This window comes from Jaculus jaculus, chromosome X (assembly GCF_020740685.1).
Source record: "Jaculus jaculus isolate mJacJac1 chromosome X, mJacJac1.mat.Y.cur, whole genome shotgun sequence".
NCBI classification, from domain to species: Eukaryota; Metazoa; Chordata; class Mammalia; order Rodentia; family Dipodidae; genus Jaculus; species Jaculus jaculus.
Genome location: NC_059125.1, coordinates 97698418 through 97715976, shown reverse-complemented (window position 1 = coordinate 97715976; position 17559 = coordinate 97698418). Strand labels below are relative to the sequence as shown.

Sequence of the window (17559 nt, the reverse complement as noted above, 5' to 3'; positions counted from 1 at the left end):
GTGCATCTGGCTAACGTGGGTCTTGGGGAATGGAGCCTTGAACTGGGGTCCCTAGGCTTCACAGGCAAGTGCTTAACTGCTAAGCCATCTCTCCAGCCCCCCCCTTTATTTTAGTTTTTCAAAGTAGGGTTTCACTCTAGCCCAGGCTGGCCTGGGATTTATTATGTCATCTCAGGGTAGCCTTGAACTCATGGCGATCCTCCTACCTCTGCCTCCCAAGTGCTGGGATTAAAGGCGTGCACCACCACACCCAACTGCATCTTTTTAAATTTAATGTAGAAGGTGATGTATAGTCCACCCTGGCCTGGAAATCACTATGTAGTTGAGGATGACCTTGAACTTCTGATTTTCTTACCTCCATTTCTGGAGTTCTGGGATTATAGGTATGCTCTATCATATTTGGGTTTGTGCACTGCTGGGGATGGGAATAGGACTCCCTGCATGTTAGGGAAGCATTGTGCCAAATGCACCACATCCCCAGATGCAATATCTATTGTGTACTTATTAGCCACAGCCTCATGACTGAGACCATAATTTCATTAATCTGTAGAGAAAACATTGTTTTTTACTCTGGTGCTTAACTTGGTGAAAGCAGTGTTCTACATGCCGTCACAGGTTATGAATTCATCTTTTCTTTATTATGCTGGAGACATGCAGTGCTAGCATTTTAGAGAGGAGGATGCCATGGAACAGCAGGCTTAAAATTATTTGTCCAAGATGCCATGGTGAATTCACTGATGAGTGGAGATTCTCACCCAGAAAGTCCAGTTTAAAATAAAGCCACCCTCTTAAGTGTACAAGGGGAGTTAGGAATGAACCATAAACTTGATGGTCAATTAGAGTTTATACCTTTAAAATGAACAGTCTAAAAATTACAGTTTGTGAGTTTAGGTTGGTCCAGCAGCTTAAATGGATCAGGAGAAAACTGTTCCCAGAAAGTGATTTTTCCTTTTTTTTTTTTTTTTATTTAGGTAAGCTCTAGCCCAGGTTGACCTGGAATTCAGTGTATGGGCTCAAGCTGGCCTCAAACTCACAGTGATCTTCCTACCTCTGCCTTCTAAGTGCTGGCATTAAAGGAGTGCACCATCACACTAGCAGTTTCTACTTTTTGAATGTTAGCTGCACTTGCAAGTCATCCTAGAAGCAAATTAAGATGAAGAAAGGCACAGGCTGGAATTAAAGATTCCAGTATGGAAGAACCTCCTGACCAATGCGCAGGAGTGGAAAGCCTTGCTGTGGTGGGGAGGTGTGGTGAACATTAGGGAGGATGTGTGCCCACGAGAATTTTTTCCGGTGGTGACTTGAAGTTTGCCTTGTGCTTCTGTATGCCACCTAAATTTGGTAGTCCTCTGGGCTTGTGATGGTCCATCCTTCACCACCTCTGCAGCTCTAGGATGTCACCCCAAAAGGACATTAGGCTAAAGTAAAGTGAATGGGGCAGGGCTTTGAACTTGCTCAGGGCACCCCAAGCTGGCTAGGGGAAGCACTGAATGAGAGTAGTAGGCGGAACCAAAGTGAAAGGGTTTGGGAAACCGGAAGAGAGGGATGTAGATGCCTGACTCCCAAATTTGAGGAGCCGGAAGTGATAGTTGTGGATTCCTGACTCCCGGCAGCTATGGTTGAGGTCCCTGCGAGGCGTCTCTGTGTCCTGTGAGTGGCTGTAGATGTGGGTATCTTGGGGTTATTCATGGCTAACGGTAGATGGGATTCAGGGGAGAAATTGTGAACCCAAAAATGGAGGATAAGATGCGGGCAAAAGCGTGTCGCCATCATAAACACCCACACGCTCGCCTTGCAACTCTCCTTTATGTGGTATCTGGAACCTTGGTTTCAGGTTCCATTTCCGGTGTGGCATACTGAGGTGCCCGGGGAGGTGGTGCGCACCTTTAATCCCAAAACTTGGAGCTGAGGTAGGGGGATCACTGTGAGTATAAGGCCAGCCTGAGACTAATTCCAGGTCAGCTTGGGCTAGAGCAAGACCCTAACTCGGGAAAAAAAAAAAAAAAAAGCTGGCGAGATGGCTTAATGGTAAAGGCATTTGTCTGTGAAGCCTAAGGACCTAGGTTTGATTTTCCAGGTCCCACTTAAGCCGTCTGCACAAGGTGGCAGGGTGGAGCGTTGCAGGTCTGGGCCAGAGCAGAGTGGAGTGGGTGGGAAGTCCTGTGGGGGCAGGGCAGGGTGGAGTGGAGCAGGGATGAAGTGGAGGGGGTGGGGTGGAGCAGAGCAGAGCAGGTTGGAATTTGCCTGGGGGCAGGGTGGGGTGGGAGCGAAGTTGCCTGGGGGCAGGGTGGGGGGGGAGCAGGTTGGAAGTTGCCTGGGGGCAGGGCCACAAGGAGCAGAACACACAGTGGGGGGCCAAGCAGGTTGGAAGTTGCCTGGGGGCAGGGCAGGGTAGAGTAGAGCAGAGTGGGTAGGAAGTCCCTTGGGCAGGGTGGGGGCAGAGGGGGCAGGGAAGGGAAACAGGGAGGAGCAGAGTGGAGCCAGTTAGAAGTCGCCAGTTGGATTTCGCCAGTTGGACGTTGTGTGGGGGCGGGGCAGGGTGGAGCAGAGCGGTAGGAAGTTTCATGGGGGCGGGGCAAAGTGGAGCAGGTCAAAGTTGGAATGGCTGAGCAGAGCCTGTCCACGAGGTCTTGAGGTGGGGCCAAGCAGGGCTGGTCAAAGTGGAGGAGGCGGGTCAGAGCTGAGCAGGTTGGAAGTCAAGTGGAGGTGGAGCCAAGCGGAGCCATCCGGAAGTGGTGGGGCGGGGCTGATAGGGCGGTCCAAAATGTCTTTGGTGGGGCAGAGTGGGCTGGGGCTATCGAGTGGGTTGGAAGTCACGTGGGGGCGGGTTCAAGCAGGCGTCCCAATTCCGGGTCAGTGGACGGGAGAGGAGAGGGACCGAAGTGTGAGGTGTGTGTGTGTGTATGGTGGGGGGGTTTCTGAGAACAAGTGGAGGGGGTTGTGTGGATTCGAAGGTGGAACTACTTGCCTGGGTCTCCTTGCCTACAGTTAGTGCGTGAGTAGCCTGAGGGTGGGACTCTGGTGAGGCCGGGACTCTGGTGAGGTGGGCTGCTTGGGATTGGGGCCTGTTGGATGACCCCAGAGCGTAGAAATCAGCAGATGCCCTTTTTTGCCCCTCTAAACCCTCCCACAGGAGATTGCTCTCCCCTGAAATACCCATTGACCCCTTAATTGCTTGCCTCTACTTCCTGGGAGTTGGCAGGGTTAAGCAGACGCCATCTTGACTGGAAGCCTCATCTGGCTTAAATGAGTCCTAGGGACTTGAACTTACTTCCTTTGACTTTGCAGGCAAGCACCTTAACTGCTAAGCCATTTCCCTAGCCCTAATGTTTGTATTTTTTTTTTAATTAACAACTTCCATGACTATAAAAAATATATATATCCCATTGTAATACCCTCCCTCCCCCACTTTCCCCTTTAAAATTCCATTCTCCATCATATCCCCTCCCCATCTCAATCAGTTTCTCTTTCATTTTGATGTCATGATCTTTTCCTCCTTTTATGATGGTCTTGTGTAGGTAATGTTGGGCACTCTGAGGTCATAGATATCCAGGACATTTTGAGTCTGGGGAGAGCAAGTTGTAAGGAGTCCTACCCTGCCTTTGGCCCTTCCATTCTTTCCGCCACCTCTTCTGCATTAGACCCTGAGCCTTGGAAGTTGTGATGGAGATGCTACTCAGTACCCCAGTCACTTCTTTCCAGCACCATGATGCCTTCTGAGTCATCTCAAGGTCACTGCCAACTGAAAAGAGAAGATTGTCTTTCAAAAGTGAGAGTAGCATTAATATAAGGGTATAAACATTAAGATAAGGGCTTATTGGGCAGATTGATAAACATAGTATGTACATTTAGCCAAACAGCAGCAGATGTTACACCCCTAGGGCTCATGACTACCCCTGTTTTAAGTTTTCAATATTAGAGATGTATTCCTTCCCATGGAGCGGACCTCCAGTCCACTTAGAGTGCAGTTGGTTTCCACCATGACAGATGTGCCACTATTACACCTGTTGGCTCCTTTGTCCTGGCTGGCCAAATATAAGGCTTGCAGTATCCACTGTTGAGTATAATGATTGTAGTTTTAAAAATATTTTATTTATTTGTTTATTTATTTGAGAGAAAGAGGCAGATAGAGAGAGAATGGGTATGCCAGGGACTCTAGCCACTGCAAACAAACTCCAGAAGCACATACCACTTTTGTGCACATGGCTTTACGTGGGTACTGGGGAATTGAACCTGGGTTCTTTGGCTTTGGTGGCAAGTGCCTTAACTGCTAAGCCATCTCTCCTGCCCTAATGGTTGTGTTTTTGTTAGTGAATATCTTGGCTCTATTTCTTGCTAGTTAATTGATCATAAAATGGTTACCTGCTACTTTTCTGTCTTTTTCCGGGAGGGGGTCATTGAGAGAGCCCCATATATCAGATGGCTATGGAAGTTAATACATAGTAGAAGGTGACATGGAACTCCTGATCCTTCTGCCTCCATATCCCAGTGGCTAGAAATGCAGGTGTGGATAAGTTACCTGGTCGTCAATGAGTTTCCATATATGTTAGAAAAGAGGATCCAGCTGTATGTGGTGGGGTACACCTTTAATCCCATTACTCGGGAGGCAGAGGTAGGGGGGTTGTTGTGAGTTTGAGGCCACCCTGAGACTACATGGTGAATTCCAGGGTGCTCACATCAAATGAAGACTTGGAAAGTTTAAGTAGGAAGAACACTATGAGTTATCGGCTAGCCTGTCTAGGTGATACACTCAGTTCCAGATTAGGTCAGCTATGGCTACAGTTGAGAACCTAACTACCCCTGCCCTCCACATTCCCTAGAAAAAAGAAAAACACAACAAAAATAATAACCTGGGTTATAACTCAGTGTTATACTTTCCAAGTATGCAAAAGCCTACTTTAGTCTTCATTGTGGAAAGGAATAATAAAAGTGTAAAGTGCTAAAGGGAAGAAATAGTGGCAAGGAAAGTTGAATACATTTAAATACCTACTGCAAATGGGTTATTGTGAGCAAGAAGGAATAAAATGGAGTTAAATCAGCATTGTCCAATCAATGTGTACTCCGTTAAGACTGGTGTTTTGTTTTGTTTTTAAGATTCAGGGTCTTGTTTACTTCAGCATACTTAATAGGGTTCCTGGCACACTAGCCAGTCTGCCAACTGAATTATATCCCCAGTTGCAATTTTTCTTTTCTTTCCTTTTTTTTTTTTTTTTTTGAGGTAGGTTCTCACCCTAGTCCAGGCTGACCTGAAATTCTCTATGTAGCCTCAGGATGGCCTCAAACTCAAGTCAGTCCTTCTACCTCTGCCTCGTGAGTGCTGAGATAAAATGCATGCTCCATCTGTAATTTCTATGCAGTAATTATTAGCCGCAGCCTCTGGAGTAAAAAGAGAATTTCAATAATATGCAGAGTCAAGATTTCAACTTAAATATAATGCTTAACTTGGTGAGTGGCATGTTCTAGGTGCTTGTGATGTGGTCCCTTTTTGTGCAGCACACTGGAGATTGGCTTTGACAGCATGCCCAATTTAGAGAGGAGGATGCTATGAAATAGCAGGCTTAAATTATTTACTCAAGATGCTCTGGTGAGTTTCCAGGTTAATGGAGATCCTCACATGGAAGGTCTGGTTTAAAAAAGCCCCTTGCTTGCGGTGTGCAAGGAGATATAAGAATGGACCAGAAACTTGCGGGACACTTGAGTAACACCTTCAAAATGAACAGGCCAAAAACTGCACCTTGAGAGTTTGGTCTGGTCCAGCAGCTTGCAATAAAGTGTTCTAAGCATAAAATGAGTTTCCACTTCAGAACGATTGCTAAGGTTGCAAGTTATCTTAGAAGACAAATTGGAAAATGTGTTTAAGAGCTGAGGAAAGCAATATGCTTGCCATACAAGATGTCAGTGTGGAAGAAAGAATGTCTGGTCAATGAACAGGCATTTAAAGGAGTATAATGCAGGACTAGAGTGAGGTGGTAGTGAGGATGTGGGAGGGTATGTGCTCCTTGGATCATTTTCCTGTGCACTAAGCATCTGTGCCCTGAGTTTCTGTAAGCAGCCGGTTGTGGTGAGGTCAGAGAAGGTCTGTCCTTTTTTTCTCCCTCTCTCCTTTCCTTCCTTCCGTCAGTCTTTCTTGACTATATGCCTTTCTTTTTGGACTTAAAAAATTATTTATTTATTTATTTAAGACAGGAAAGAGCGAGATAAAGAGAGAATGGGCATGCCAGGGCCTATAGCCACTGCAAATGATCTCCAGATGCATGTGCCACCATGTACATCTGGATTATGTGGGACCTGGAGAATTGAACCTGGGTTCTTAGGCTTTGCAGGTAAATGTCTTAACTGCTAAGCCATCTCTCTAGCCCTTCTTTTTAGAGTTTTTGAAGTGAAGTCTCACTGTATCCCAGGCTGACTTGGAATGCACTCTGCAGTCCCAGGCTAGCCTCAAACTCACAGGGATTAAAAGCGTGTGCTACTACACTGAAGAGATTGCCCTTAAGATAGCGCCTTTTTTCACTTACTTATTTGAGAGCCACAGAAGGAGAAAGAGACCGATAGATAATGGACACTCCAGGGCCTCCAGTCACTGAAAATAAACTTGAGATGTGTGGGCCCCCTTGTGTTGGCTTATGTGGGTCCTGGGGAATTGAGCCTCGAACTGGGGTCCTTAGACTTCACAGGCAAGCGCTTAACTGCTAAGTCATCTCTCCAGCCCCGAGATTGCCTTTGGAAAGTGGTTAAGGCCAGTCTTTTTGATGGGGTACATTCATATATTTTAGAGATCAAAAGAGGGCAATCATTCCTCAGCCACTATTCTCCCAGGTATGTATCTTCCAGGTTTTTGTCTTTGTGCAGGACTCACAGGTGGGCTAGCCAGTGTGAGCATTGGGAATAGCTTTGTAATAAGTCTTTGTTTTTCCCAGGAAACTCAATTCTCAGCACTGAACCCTGAATCTGCCAGAACCTTAAGCACACTTTTAATACTTCTGATTCACCAACCTGCTGCTTTCTTAACCAGAGCAAAACCTGTAGAGGAGGCATTCCTGGTAAGGGCTTTTTCATCTTCTCTGTGCCTAAAAATCAGCAGGAGGACGGAATGGATGATACTGAGGTTGCTGTATTCTACTCATACATTTTTATCATTTATGGAGCCACCCCTTAATTTTAATTTGTAGCAAGTTTCCAGAGAGAGAATAATACTAGTGGCCTAAACAGAGCTGACACTGATGTACCTCTAGACTGTAACAAATCACTGTTTCCAGGCTGGGAGACAATTCCCAAGGTTGGTGAGAAGAATGCAGCAGACTATTGTACAGGAATCAGAATTACAGCAAAGCCAGAAACACCAGTTCTTTTTTTTTTTTTTTTTGAGGTAGGGTTTCACTCTAGCTCAGTCTTACCTGGAATTCACTCAGTAGTCTCAGGGTAGCCTTAAACTCATGGTGATCTTCTTACCTCTGCTTCCTGAGTGCTGGGATTAAAGGCATGTGCCACCATGCTTGGCTCAGGGTTTTTCTTGTTTTTTTTTTCTCATTTTTTATTAATATTTTTCCATGATTATAAAAAGTATCCCATGGTAATACTCTCCCCCCCCCCACTTTCCCCTTTGAAATTCCATTTTCCATCATATCCTCTTCCCATCTCAATCCCTTTTATTTTGATGTCATGGTCTTTTCCTCAGGGTTTTTCTTAATAAGCAAGAAAGTATCCATTGAAGTAGATGGGAGCCCCCAAGTGAGTAACTCAACTGAGGGCTCAATTCTGGGATTATGAGTATTTCTTCCTATAATTGAAGGTGTCTTATAGGCTGATTGAATATCTGATTTATAGTTAAGTGAAAAACTGTATTGGGAAAGAAGAGAGCAAGCCAATGGCAAACTGCCTTGCTCACAAGTTTCTTGGTTTAACTCCCAGAGCCTCAGCTCTGGAAACATAAAATTTCTAAGTTAACAATATAATTTCCAGAAGCTTGGGATTTCTCCCTCTGTTTGGAGCTTGTAGTCATTAGGAATCACTTAGAGGAGAATGTTTCACCATATTAACAGAAATACATCAATAAAAGCATAATTTCTACACCCATACCCCTTACCCACCCCCATACTCACATGAATATTTGTGTGTGTTTCTATGAAACAAACTTTATAGCTACAGTTTGGATGGAAAGGGGGGACCAATAAATTCTTAGTCTATGTCTCCTTTATATATAATGACTTTTTGGTAATACTCCTTTTTCTTACTGCTCTTTAGGAAAACATGTTTAGTGGAGAAGGAATCTGCTTTTCAAGTTTATGATTTATTTCCTCCCTGAATTAGGAATATGGCTGTCTTTTGCACACCTGGTATTAGTTTTAGAAGCATGAAAAATGCATGCAGTAGGCCAAGAAGTCTACACATGGTTGCAGGAGACTGCCACTCACTGGACTTGAACTGCAGAAGTTTGATGTTGCTTGATGGTTGTTGAGTTTGTATTGTTCTAGTCTCTCCTCGTTATGCCTTATACCAGTTGAAAATGCTTTTATATGTAGACAGTATATAACTTGTTTGATTTTATAGGATTCACAGCTAAGAGACAATCTTAAGTCTCAGTTGGGACTTTGGAACTATCTTAAGTTGGTAAAGACTGTGGGGACCTTTGAAATTGGACTGAATACAGTTTACAATGTGTGATGGTTTTGTTTGAATAGAGGTCCCCCAATATATTCAATGTTTTATTAGTTTGGATCTGCAGCCACCTAACTGGAGGAGGTGTCACTGGGTGGATCTTAAGGTGTGGTGGTTTGTTTGAAATTCCAACCTAAAGATATGCAAAGTGACTGGTTTCCCCTGAAGTGTGTAGTGTAGTGTGGTTTTTGGCTTGTGGCTTCTCTCTCTTTTTCTCTGCTTGGTCCTTTAAGAGGGGGCCAATTTCTTTTTTTTTTTTTTTTTTTTTTTTGGTTTTTCGAGGTAAGGTTTCACTCTAGCCCAGGCTGACCTGGAATTCACTATGGAGTCTCAGGGTGGCCTCGAACTCACAGCGATCCTCCTACCTCTGCCTCCCAAGTGCTGGGATTAAAGGCGTGCGCCACCACGCCCGGCTCTGAGGGGGCCAATTTCTTGTGCCACTGTGGAACTTCCTCTGGATCCGTAATCTACAATAAATATCTCTTCCTCGGTAACTGTGCGTAGTTTGGAAGTTCATCTCAGTGAACCTGAAGCTGTCTAATTACAACCATCCTCCTATCTAAATGAAGGTTTATCTCACTTTAACCACCATCTCTCTATCCTCCACACCCTTCAGGCATATCCTTCAACACTACTTCTGTTAGTGTGGTTGTCTTACGTTCTATGTATGAGAGAACACCTAAACTTTGGTTCCCCTGTACCGGCCTTATACTTTCATCTGATTCAGCTGTCATATTTTCTGCTGGAAAGGAAATAGTCTTACCTTTTGTTTTGTTTTTGTTTTTTTCAAGGTAGGGTCTCACTCTGTCCTAGGCTGACCTGAAACTCATTCTGAAGTCTCAGGATGGCCTCAAACTCATAGCAATCCTCCTTCTTCTATCTCCCTAGTGATAGGATTAAAGGCATGTGCTGCCACCCTTACTTTTGAAAAAAATATTTTTGTTTATTTATATGTGTGTGAGGGGGCACACTAGGATGTCTTGCTTGCCATGATGCTTTAATGTAAAATACATGGGCCATCTTCCTTAAGATTGCTAATGTGTTGAGAATAGCAGCTTCAAACCTAAAACCAGTCTCAGTGCCTATAATTTTAATTTGCTTGAGGTTTTCCAACTTAAAATCTTAAATCTCTCAGTCTAGTATCTTTAGCAAAGCATACCAGTCCATTACAAATTTAACCTTGATCAAACTCTCTGAGCCTGAGCAGCAGAACACAGCCATCCCTTTTAAGCCAAGCCTTAAAGTTCAATACTGTCTGTACTTAGAATTCTCAAACTCTCATTAGAATAGTTCATAATACTTGGCTTACCACTCCAGAAGACATCTTCAGTTGCAAGCAGCAACTCCATGCCTGTTCCTCCAAAATAAAAGTTCCAAAAGACCAAATTGCACATGGTCAGGTTCATCTTATGCCACATTTTAGTACCAGTTTCTGTAGCAGACAGTTGCAGGTTCACTGAGATGAACTTCCAAACCAGGCACAGTTATGGAGGAAGGGATATTTATTGAAGTCACAAGCCAAAAACCACACCACACAGAACACTTCAGTAACTCCATAAGGAATTCAGGCTCTTTGCATATCTTTAGATTGGAAATTCAAGCCCTCACCACACTTTAAGATCCCCCCAGTGATACTTCCAACAGCCAGATGGCTGCAGATACAAACTAAAGAAACACTGAATATATTGGGGGCCATCTATTCAAACTACCACAATGGTTTTCTGACTCCTGCTCCACAGAATGGTAAACATTATTCATAACATATTGCATGCTTCAAAATTTCTAAAGGAACATTTGATATTTTTAATTTTCATTTATTTGCAAACATAAAGAGAGAATAAGAGAGGGAGAGAGAGTGAGAAAGAATGAATGTGAATTGGCATATCAGGACCTCTTACCACTGCAAGCAAACTGCAGATGCATGTGCCACATTGTGCATCTGGCTTTATGTGGGTACTGGTAAATTTAACCTGAACAGGCAAGTTCTGCATATAGTGCCTGTAAATCCTGAGCCATCTTGCCAGCCCTAAAAGGACATTTCAAGTGTTCACATGAGAAAAATATTTCAAATGATAGATATATTAATTTGATTGACTCAATAATTAGGCACTGCACACAAAATGACTGTGTACTTTATAAAAAAAATACAGTTCATGGCTAAAAAGATGGCTTAGTAGGTAAGGCATTTGCCTACAAGCCAAAAGACCCAGGCTCAATTCCCCAGGACCCACATAAGCCAGATGGACAAGGTAGAACATGTGTCTGGAGCTCATTTACAGTGGCTGAAGGCCCTGGCATACCCATTCTCTCTCTCTCTCTCTGTATGTATCCCCTCTCAAATTAAATAAATAAATCAGTACAAATAAAATATTTTAAAAAATATAATTCGGCCAGGTGTGGTGGTACACATTTTTATCCCATCACTTGGGAGGCAGAGGTAGGGGGATCACTGTGAGTTTGAGGCCACCCTGAGACTGCATAGTCAGTTCTAGGTCAGCATGGGCTAAAGTGAGACCCAAACTTGAACCCCCCCCAAAATTCACATTGTACAATAAAACAGTATAAATAGAAATGATTTTATATGCAACATGTAACAAAATCCACTTGACTTTCTCTCTAGTGTGATTATATGAATATGAACTCATTGGGAATGTACCAAACTTCCTTATAGACATGCTTTCCTAAAGAACAGTCAGAAAAAGGAGTATTACAGAAAAGTCATTATATACAAAGGAGACAGGTTAAGAATTTATTGTTCCCCATGTAAAGCCAGTTGGGCAAAGTGGTGCTTGCTTCTAGAATTAATATGCAGTGACAGGAGACCCTGACACACCTGTATTCACTCTTTCTGTCTGCCGCTTTATCTCTCTCAAATCAATATTTTTTTTTTGAGGTAGGGTCTCACTCTAGCCCAGGCTGACCTGGAATCCACTATGTGGTTTCAGGGTGGCCTCGAACTCACGGCACTCCTCCTACCTCTGCCTCCTGAGTGCTGGGATTATTAAAGGCATGCGCGACCATGCCTGATTTAATTCTTTTTTTGTTTGTTTTTTTTGAGGAAGGGCTTCACCTTAGCTCAGGCTGATCTGGAATTCACTATGTAGTTTCAGGGTGGCCTTGACCTGATAGTGATCCTCCTACCTGTCTCCCGAGTGCTGGAATTAAAGACATGAGCCACCACAACTGTCAATAAAATATTTTTTAAACTGGTATGTGTGGCTGGTATTCTTTTGCAATGGCAAGAGATCCTGGCTGGCTCATATGTACGTGTGTGTATGCACAAACACAGGAGCATATAGTTACCCACACACATGTGCAAATAAATATAATTTTTTTTGAGGTAGGGTCACACTCTAGACTAGGCTGTCCTGGAATTCTGTATGTAGTCTCAGGCTCACTTTGAACTAACAGTGATCCTACCCCTGTCTCCTGAGTGCTGGGAATAAAGGCATACAGCACCATACCTAGCCAATAGAAATATTTTTAAAAGTTGGAATGAGCAATTACATAGTATTCCAGTTTTTTTTAAATTTTATTTTATTTTTATTTACTTGAGACAGGCAGATGGGGGGGAGAGTGTGTGCATCTGGCTTACGTGGGTCCTGGGGAATTGAACCTGGGTCCTTTGGCTTTGCAGGCAAGCACCTTAACTGCTAAGCCATCTCCAGCCCCCCTCCCCCCCCCCCCGCTTTTTTGCGGTAGGGTCTTACTCTAGCCTAGGCTGACCTGGAATTGAACTTGAACACACAGTGGTCCTCCTATCTCTGCCTCCCGAGTACTCTGATTAAAGGCATGTACCACCACATCCAGCAAGCACCAGGGCCTCTATAGCCCCTGCAAACTAGGCCTAGATGCACGCTTACTTTATGCATCTGACTTTATGTGGTTTCTGGGGAATTGAACTCAAGTCATTTGGTTTTACAGGCAAGTGCCTTAACCATTGATCTATTTCTCCAGTCCCATTGTTCCAGTTTTTTGAAGGTGTTCCAGGGACAAAGTAATAATTAGTTTTTGTTCTACAATATAAATGAGGGAATTGATTTTATCTTAGCTTTAGGATTACTCTATATGTAGTCTTTTAAAATATTTATTTGATATTTTTATGCATGTGTATATTTTAACATATTAATGCCGTATTATCCCCTCTTGTTCCCTTTCCGCTTCTAGTCAATCCCTTCCTATTCCCGACTTTTTATACTAGTACTGTGCTTTCATTCAGTTTATATCTTATTGAGTTTAAATAGTGTTAGTTGCAGAAAGGTAGGTGAGGGTATTTAGCAGAGCATGGGCATATTACCAGTGTCTACATAAGTGAAGAAAGCCTCTTACTCTTCCCCAGCCACCACTGAATTATTTGACCAAGATGTCATGATGAATCCCTGGGTGAATGGAGATTTTCACATGGAGGGTCTGGTTTTTTAAAAAAAGCCGCATTTGTCAGGTGTTCAGAGAGATTTAGGAATGAACCACAGATTTGGCCCAAACAGTCTAGAAATTGCACTTTGAGAGTTTGGGCTGGTTCAGCAGTTTAATCGATCTCCATAAACTGTTTTCAGAATACAATGAGTTTGCGTTTTTAGAATGACTACTAAAGGTGCAAGTTATACTAGAAAGCAAACTGGAAAAAGTATTTAAGCGCTGAGGAATGTGATGCACCTGATATATATCTTTTAGAATAAAAAATTCCATTGTGGAAGAAGGAACCCCTGGTCAACACACATGGAACTCCAAGGAATATAACCCAGGGCTGGAGTGGTGGGGGTGAAAATGAAGGACGATGTGTGTTTCCTAATGCTTCTTCCTGTGGCACCAGATAACTACGCCTTGAGCTTGTGAGATTTTTGGTGAGGCTCCTGGATCACTGAACCCTGCCCAGTGCCCTCACAGCTGCTCTTGAACCCAGAGGTGGTAGGACATGGAAGACTTGGCAGAGTGGAGTGTTGAAGGGCTTTAAACTTGTTTATATTCTCAAGGCAAACATGCATGCTGACAAGGAGCAAAGAGCAAGGCTTCAGAACCAAGTGTGGGGGTATGAGGAGCTGGTAGAAATGACAGACTGACCGGACTCTTGGCAACCATTGATGATGTCCTTGCACAGTGTCACTGTGTCATGTGGCCTTAAAAATGAGGAAATTTTGTGGTTATTTATGATGAGTTGAGGATAAGCTGAGGACATGAAAATGGGTTGTGGGCAGAACCCCCTGCCCTTACCTCAGAAGCAACTCTGTGAAGAATTTCATGTCCCTTGGTTTTGTATTCTCTTTTTGATATGATGCTTGGTCCGTGTTAGAAAACACTGAGTACTGCTAGGCGTGGTGGCACACACCTTTAATCCCAGCACTCAGGAGGCAGAAGTAGGAGGGGGAATCACTGTGAGTTCAAGGTGAACCTGAGACTACATAGTGAATTCCAGGTCAGCCTGGGCTAGAGTGAGACTCTACCTCGACAAATATAAATAAATAAATTAAGAAAATACTGAGTACCTTTCCTGCTGCTCCTTCATTCTGAATACTGCACTTGAGACATATAAAGCTTCATTCTTGCCCTTTGCAGCCTGCCAGTTCCTCAGAGCACAGTCAGTCACAATAGCAAGTTAGACAACAATGAATCCTGTAGTAGAAAAACATACGGAGGAAAATGATTTCTTTTGGTAAGGGGTCAGGTTCCGACTCTTATTTTTTTTTTCTTTTCTGTAACTTTTAAGACACATTGGATTGAAAGCCTCCATACTATATAGACAATATACCATGATCACAAACCCCCTCCCACTACTCTCCCTTTTTCCCCTCCACTACAACCCCTTCACTGAGTTCCTTCTTTCCAACTATTGTCTCTAATCTCTTTTTATAAAAAAATATTTATTTATTTATTTGAGAGAGATAGAGAATTGGCATGTCAGGGCCTCTAGCCACTGCAAATAAACTTCAGACACATGTGCCATCTTATGCATGTGGCTTATGTGGGTACTGGGGAATTGAACCTCCTTAGGCTTTTCAGGCATGTACCTTTACTGCTAAGCCATCTCTCCAGCCCTCTCTTCTCTTTTGTTGTCAACATTTTTCACTTTATTTTACCTACCTACCTACCTTCCTTCCTTTTTTTTTAGGCATGTCCAACAGACTGGCCTTTTTATGTGTGTGTGTGTGTGTGTGTGTGTGAGAGAGAGAGAGAGAGAGAGAGAGAGAGAGGGAGGGAGGGAGGGAGGGAGGGAGAATGAGAATGAATTAGTGCACCAGGGCCATTTGAACTCCAGTCATGTGTGCCCCCTTGTGCACATGTGCAACCTTGCGCATTTGTGTCACTTTGTGCATCTGGCTTATGTGGGACCTGGAGAATTGAACATGAGTCCATAGTCTTTGCAGACAGGTGCTGTAACTGTCAAGCCGTCTCTCCAGCCCCATTTTTCCACTTTCTGTTGTGCAGGTCTTGTGCAGGTATTGTCAGCCACTGAGAGGTCATGAATCCCAAGGGCCCATTTGAGTCTGGCAGACAGAATTGAAAAGCACTTCTTTCCTTGGCTCTTACATTCATTCTGCCACCACTTCCCCAAGTCTCTGAGCCCTGGAGGGTTTGGCAGAGATGTCTCTCTTTGTGCCAAACACCTCACTGTCTCCTCTTCTCATCAGTTTCATGAGTTTGGAGTCTCCCCTATAGTCACTACCATCTGAAAAGAACATTTTCTCTAACCAAGTGAGAGTAGCATTAATGTATGGGCGTAAGCCGGATGTGGAGGTGTACACCTTTAATCCTAGCACTTGGAAGGCAGAGGTAGGAGGATCACCATGAGTTGAAGGCCATCCTGAGACTACAGAGTGAGTGAGGTCAGCCTGGGCTAGAGTGAGCTCCTACCCTAGAAAAACCAATATATATATTTTGCATAAATACACATATTTAAAGGACATTTTGGTGGGCATAATAGATTCATGTAGCCAGACAACAGTAGTAGTTTTCCCCTAGTGCTCATCATTTCCCATACCATAGGCTTTTGGTTAAGTTTTCAGTACCAGGCATGAGTTCCCTTTGGGACAATGGGTCTCAAATCCAGAGAACACTTGGTTTCTCCCATATAATGACATATCATTTCAACAGTTGCCACATTTGGCCTGAATGGCCAGCTGTGAAGCCTTTTGGGTTTACTGGTTGTTAAGCCCTTTGACTCCCCCCGCCCCACAAAAGGCTGCATAGTTCTTTCAAGTATCATAAATGCTAGTGAACAAGGATGAGGCTTCCATGCCTGCTCCTGCTTGATTCCCCAGTGTCCTGCATCCCGTGCATGAGGTGTCTTCAGTAATAGAGTCTTACCATCTAGTTCTGGTAGGCAACAAAGAGCCTTGGTAATAGTCTGTAATGTCTTGAGAGCATCAGGGGCTTCCTTGATTAACAACTCACTGGAAGTTATCCTACTCCTGGTAATAAAATTTTCTTATAACAATCTATGACTTTTGGGCACAGCATTTTCTACTTCTACAGGGTACTTTTGCTGAAACTCTACACACACACACACACACACACACACACACACACACACAGTGTATATATAGCCCACAAAGGAATAGTTTTCCATGGGGATTATTTATAGCATCTTTAATTTTCATTAGCATTCCATCCCCACCTCTCCATTTCCTCTCCTGACTTCAGTTAGGCCATTCTACCCTCAGTATTCTGCAGTGCCAGGCTATTTGATGGGTGCTTGAACATATTTTGAAGATCAAATGAGGGTAATCTTCTCTCCAGCCACTATCCTTCCCGGCATGTATCTTCCGTGATTATGTACTGTTGCACCTACCTGTACAGCTATGGTGTGCTTTTCACACAAACCATGGTAGTGCTAATGAGAAACAATTGTAGAGGAGGCAATATAGGTAAGGGCTTTTCCATCTTCTCTGTGCCTAAAAATGTGCAGAGGAATTGTTTGACTATTGTTTATATAAGTATGCAGGTTATTCTTCCAAGTACCCATTTTATGTTTTAGCCTGTGGAAAGGGGCAATATGGATATAGCTCCTATGTAGTGCTTTTTCTTGGCATGATCCTGGACCTGGATTTGAACTCTTTATCCCATAATCAAAGTTGGACTTGGGCTGAAGAGATGGCTTAGCAGTTAAGGCACTTACCTGAAAAGCCTAACAACCAGAGTTTGATTCCCTAGCTCCCACATAAAACTAGATGTATAAAGTGTCACGTGCATCTGGAGTTCATTTGCAATGGCTAGAAGACCTTGCATGCATTTTGTCTCTGTCTTTCTCTCTCTCTTCTCTGTCTTTTTGTGCTTTAAATAATTTTTTTAAAGTTAGACTTTAAAAGTATTTAAAAATATTTTTCATATGTGTGTGTGTGAATGAGCATGCATGCCAGGGCCTTTAGGCACTGCAAACAAACTCTAGACACATGCACCACTTTGTGCGTCTGGCTTTATGTGGGTACTGGGGAATCAAACTCAGGTCATTAGGGTTTTCAGGCAAGCACATTAACCTATGAATCATCTCTCCAGCCCTAAAAGTATTTGTTTTAATTTAAAAAATTATTTATTTATTTATTTGAGAGAGAGAGAGAGTAAGTGAGTGTGAGTGAGAGAGGGAAATAGAATTAGCATGCCAGGGCTTTCAGCCACTGAAAATGAACTCCAGATACATGCGCAATCATGTGCATCTGGCTTACTACTGGGGAACTGAACTCAGGTCATTAGGCTTTGCAGGCAAATGCCTTAGCCACTGAGCCAACTTTCCATCCCAAAAGTTAGACTTTTATTGGTCATATTTTCTTCCAGTTTTTTAAAGATATACTCTCCAGTGTTACTCAAGTACAGTTGTGTAGTGATTTGAATTAGTTGTTCCCATAAACTTGTGTGTTTTGAAGGCTTTGTCCCCAGTTAGTGACAATTTGGGATGTGGAGACTTTCTGGACA

At 43.4% G+C, this 17559-nt stretch overlaps 1 protein-coding gene across 9 annotated transcripts in view; it reads left to right on the top strand.

The window, feature by feature from the left end:
• LOC101611396 (E3 ubiquitin-protein ligase RNF14-like) overlaps positions 1–17559 on the top strand; it is a 53665-nt gene that overhangs the window by 5152 nt on the left and 30954 nt on the right. For 2 of the 9 annotated variants that reach the window (XM_045140201.1, XM_045140202.1), the window contains exon 3: positions 6918–7040. The exons of the other annotated variants lie outside the window; for them this stretch is intronic. The gene's annotated coding sequence lies outside the window, so the exon portion shown is untranslated. The remainder of the gene's footprint in view (positions 1–6917; positions 7041–17559) is intronic. 9 annotated transcript variants of the gene reach the window in all.